This window comes from Lasioglossum baleicum, unplaced genomic scaffold (genome assembly GCF_051020765.1).
Source record: "Lasioglossum baleicum unplaced genomic scaffold, iyLasBale1 scaffold0029, whole genome shotgun sequence".
Lineage (NCBI taxonomy): Eukaryota > Metazoa > Arthropoda > Insecta > Hymenoptera > Halictidae > Lasioglossum > Lasioglossum baleicum.
The window spans coordinates 1,349,166-1,354,126 of record NW_027469089.1 but is presented as its reverse complement, the minus strand read 5'-3'; positions in this window follow the sequence as shown (position 1 = coordinate 1,354,126).

Here is a 4,961-nt window from a genome sequence, read left to right as displayed (position 1 = left end):
AAAGATAAAATTTATAATATAGAGTAAAATGAAATATTATAAAATAAAAGGAGGGGGGTCGACCGGCAGGTCGCATCTTTGTAGAGGGGGGAGGGGATTATTGCTCCACCTCGCCCCCCGCGACCTGTCCACCTCGGGGGCGCCTTAACGGCCAGCCCCCCTTGGCGGCGGTGGAAGTACTAAGTAGTGCCACCGCTGCCATTACGTCTGCGGCCCATTACGAGGGCCGTCGGCCTCGTCGGGGTTGCCCCGCCGATGCTAGCCTCCTGGCGGAGAGCGGGTCGGCTTCCCTCTCCCTCTCCGCTGCCTCCTTCTGCGTTATCACAATCTCGCAGAAGGAGGCAATCGCTGCTCTTGACCTCTCGCTGCCGATCATGTGGTCGACCACGACCGGCAACAGGAGGTCCATCCCAATAACGCCCCTTAGGTCTCTGCGCGGTGCCGACCACGCTGGACATTCTTCCAGCGTATGCCGCGCAGAGTCCTGGGCCTCCTCGCAGTGGTGGCACTGCGATCCTCCTAGTGCCAGTTATGAACACACTGTATGAGGAAACGGCGGTATGCAGGTAATTTAACTTATGCGCATGCATTGCTGCAACTTGTGCTGTATAATTTAGAATTTTTGTTACCGCGCCATCCGATTTTTATACATGTGCAAATACTCGTACACGCTGCATTGTATTTTTTTCCGCACGCGACAAGGAGGGGACAGAGGCGAGTTCCGGCTCGCGTCTGTCCCCCCCCCCCGTCCCACCACCCTGGTCAACCCGCATAAAACTTAAAAATATGATAAAATGAAAGATAAAATCAGTAAATGAAAAGGTGTATAGATAAAATAGATAAAATAAAAGTCAATAAATAAATAAATAATAATAAGTAAATAAATACAATGGACAAAACACAACAAACATAAGAAGGGGGGCAAAATAAAGGGGAATAAAAGATAAAGATAAAATTTATAATATAGAGTAAAATGAAATATTATAAAATAAAAGGAGGGGGGACGACCGGCAGGTCGCATCTTTGTAGAGGGGGGAGGGGATTATTGCTCCACCTCGCCCCCCGCGACCTGTCCACCTCGGGGGCGCCTTAACGGCCAGCCCCCTTGGCGGCGGTGGAAGTACTAAGTAGTGCCACCGCTGCCATTACGTCTGCGGCCCATTACGAGGGCCGTCGGCCTCGTCGGGGTTGCCCCGCCGATGCTAGCCTCCTGGCGGAGAGCGGGTCGGCTTCCCTCTCCCTCTCCGCTGCCTCCTTCTGCGTTATCACAATCTCGCAGAAGGAGGCAATCGCTGCTCTTGACCTCTAGCTGCCGATCATGTGGTCGACCACGACCGGCAACAGGAGATCCATCCCAATAACGCCCCTTAGGTCTCTGCGCGGTGCCGACCACGCTGGACATTCTTCCAGCGTATGCCGCGCAGATTCCTGGGCCTCCTCGCAGTGGTGGCACTGCGATCCTCCTAGTGCCAGTTATGAACACACTGTATGAGGAAACGGCGGTATGCAGGTAATTTAACTTATGCGCATGCATTGCTGCAACTTGTGCTGTATAATTTAGAATTTTTGTTACCGCGCCATCCGATTTTTATACATGTGCAAATACTCGTACACGCTGCATTGTATTTTTTTCCGCACGCGACAAGGAGGGGACAGAGGCGAGTTCCGGCTCGCGTCTGTCCCCTCCCCCCGTCCCACCAGCCTGGCCAACCCGCATAAAACTTAAAAATATGATAAAATAAAAGATAAAATCAGTAAATGAAAAGGTGTATAGATAAAATAAAAGTCATTAAATAAATAAATAATAACAAGTAAATAAATACAATGGACAAAACACAACAAACATAAGAAGGGTGGCAAAATAAAGGGGAATAAAAGATAAAGATAAAATTTATAATATAGAGTAAAATGAAATAATATAAAATAAAAGGAGGGGGGTCGACCGGCAGGTCGCATCTTTGTAGAGAGGGGGGGGGATTATTGCTCCACCTCGCCCCCCGCGACCTGTCCACCTCGGGGGCGCCTTAACCGTCAGCCCCCCTTGGCGGCGGTGGAAGTACTAAGTAGTACCACCGCCGCCATTACGTCTGCGGCCCCTTACGGGGGCCGTCGGCCTCGTCGGGGTTGCCCCGCCGATGTTAGCCTCCTGGCGGAGAGCGGGTCGGCTTCCCTCTCCCTCTCCGCTGCCTCCTTCTGCGTTATCACAATCTCGCAGAAGGAGGCAATCGCTGCTCTTGACCTCTCGCTGCCGATCATGTGGTCGACCACGACCGGCAACGGGAGATCCATCCCAATAACGCCCCTTAGGTCTCTGCGCGGTGCCGACCACGCTGGACATTGTTCCAGCGTATGCCGCGCAGAGTCCTGGTCCTCCTCGCAGTGGTGGCACTGCGATCCTCCTAGTGCCAGTTATGAACACACTGTATGAGGAAACGGCGGTATGCAGGTAATTTAACTTATGCGCATGCATTGCTGCAACTTGTGCTGTATAATTTAGAATTTTTGTTACCGCGCCATCCGATTTTTATACATGTGCAAATACTCGTACACGCTGCATTGTATTTTTTTCCGCACGCGACAAGGAGGGGACAGAGGCGAGTTCCGGCTCGCGTCTGTCCCCCCCCCCGTCCCACCACCCTGGTCAACCCGCATAAAACTTAAAAATATGATAAAATAAAAGATAAAATCAGTAAATGAAAAGGTGTATAGATAAAATAGATAAAATAAAAGTCAATAAATAAATAAATAATAATAAGTAAATAAATACAATGGACAAAACACAACAAACATAAGAAGGGTGGCAAAATAAAGGGGAATAAAAGATAAAGATAAAATTTATAATATAGAGTAAAATGAAATATTATAAAATAAAAGGAGGGGGGTCGACCGGCAGGTCGCATCTTTGTAGAGGGGGGAGGGGATTATTGCTCCACCTCGCCCCCCGCGACCTGTCCACCTCGGGGGCGCCTTAACGGCCAGCCCCCCTTGGCGGCGGTGGAAGTACTAAGTAGTGCCACCGCTGCCATTACGTCTGCGGCCCATTACGAGGGCCGTCGGCCTCGTCGGGGTTGCCCCGCCGATGCTAGCCTCCTGGCGGAGAGCGGGTCGGCTTCCCTCTCCCTCTCCGCTGCCTCCTTCTGCGTTATCACAATCTCGCAGAAGGAGGCAATCGCTGCTCTTGACCTCTCGCTGCCGATCATGTGGTCGACCACGACCGGCAACGGGAGATCCATCCCAATAACGCCCCTTAAGTCTTTGCGCGGTGCCGACCACGCTGGACATTCTTCCAGCGTATGCCGCGCAGAGTCCTGGTCCTCCTCGCAGTGGTGGCACTGCGATCCTCCTAGTGCCAGTTAGGAACACACAGTTTGAGGAAACGGCGGTATGCAGGTAATTTCACTTATGCACATGCATTGCTGCAACTTGTGCTGTATAATTTAGAATTTTTGTTACCACGCCATCCGATTTTTATACATGTGCAAATACTCGTACACGCTGCATTGTATTTTTTACCGCACGCGACAAGGAGGGGACAGAGGCGAGTTCCGGCACGCGTCTGTCCCCTCCCCCCGTCCCACCCCCCTGGTCAACCCGCATAAAACTTAAAAATATGATAAAATAAAAGATAAAATCAGTAAATGTAAAGGTGTATAGATAAAATAGATAAAATAAAAGTCATTAAATAAATAAATAATAATAAGTAAATAAATACAATGGACAAAACACAACAAACATAAGAAGGGGGGCAAAATAAAGGGGAATAAAAGATAAAGATAAAATTTATAATATAGTGTAAAATTAAATATTATAAAATAAAAGGAGGGGGGACGACCGGCAGGTCGCATCTTTGTAGAGGGGGGAGGGGATTATTGCTCCACCTCGCCCCCCGCGACCTGTCCACCTCGGGGGCGCCTTAACGGCCAGCCCCCTTGGCGGCGGTGGAAGTACTAAGTAGTGCCACCGCTGCCATTACGTCTGCGGCCCATTACGAGGGCCGTCGGCCTCGTCGGGGTTGCCCCGCCGATGCTAGCCTCCTGGCGGAGAGCGGGTCGGCTTCCCTCTCCCTCTCCGCTGCCTCCTTCTGCGTTATCACAATCTCGCAGAAGGAGGCAATCGCTGCTCTTGACCTCTCGCTGCCGATCATGTGGTCGACCACGACCGGCAACGGGAGATCCATCCCAATAACGCCCCTTAGGTCTCTGCGCGGTGCCGACCACGCTGGACATTCTTCCAGCGTATGCCGCGCAGAGTCCTGGGCCTCCTCGCAGTGGTGGCACTGCGATCCTCCTAGTGCCAGTTATGAACACACTGTATGAGGAAACGGCGGTATGCAGGTAATTTAACTTATGCGCATGCATTGCTGCAACTTGTGCTGTATAATTTAGAATTTTTGTTACCGCGCCATCCGATTTTTATACATGTGCAAATACTCGTACACGCTGCATTGTATTTTTTTCCGCACGCGACAAGGAGGGGACAGAGGCGAGTTCCGGCTCGCGTCTGTCCCCCCCCCCCCCGTCCCACCACCCTGGTCAACCCGCATAAAACTTAAAAATATGATAAAATAAAAGATAAAATCAGTAAATGAAAAGGTGTATAGATAAAATAGATAAAATAAAAGTCAATAAATAAATAAATAATAATAAGTAAATAAATACAATGGACAAAACACAACAAACATAAGATGGGTGGCAAAATAAAGGGGAATAAAAGATAAAGATAAAATTTATAATATAGAGTAAAATGAAATATTATAAAATAAAAGGAGGGGGGTCGACCGGCAGGTCGCATCTTTGTAGAGGGGGGAGGGGATTATTGCTCCACCTCGCCCCCCGCGACCTGTCCACCTCGGGGGCGCCTTAACGGCCAGCCCCCCTTGGCGGCGGTGGAAGTACTAAGTAGTGCCACCGCTGCCATTACGTCTGCGGCCCATTACGAGGGCCGTCGGCCTCGTCGGGGTT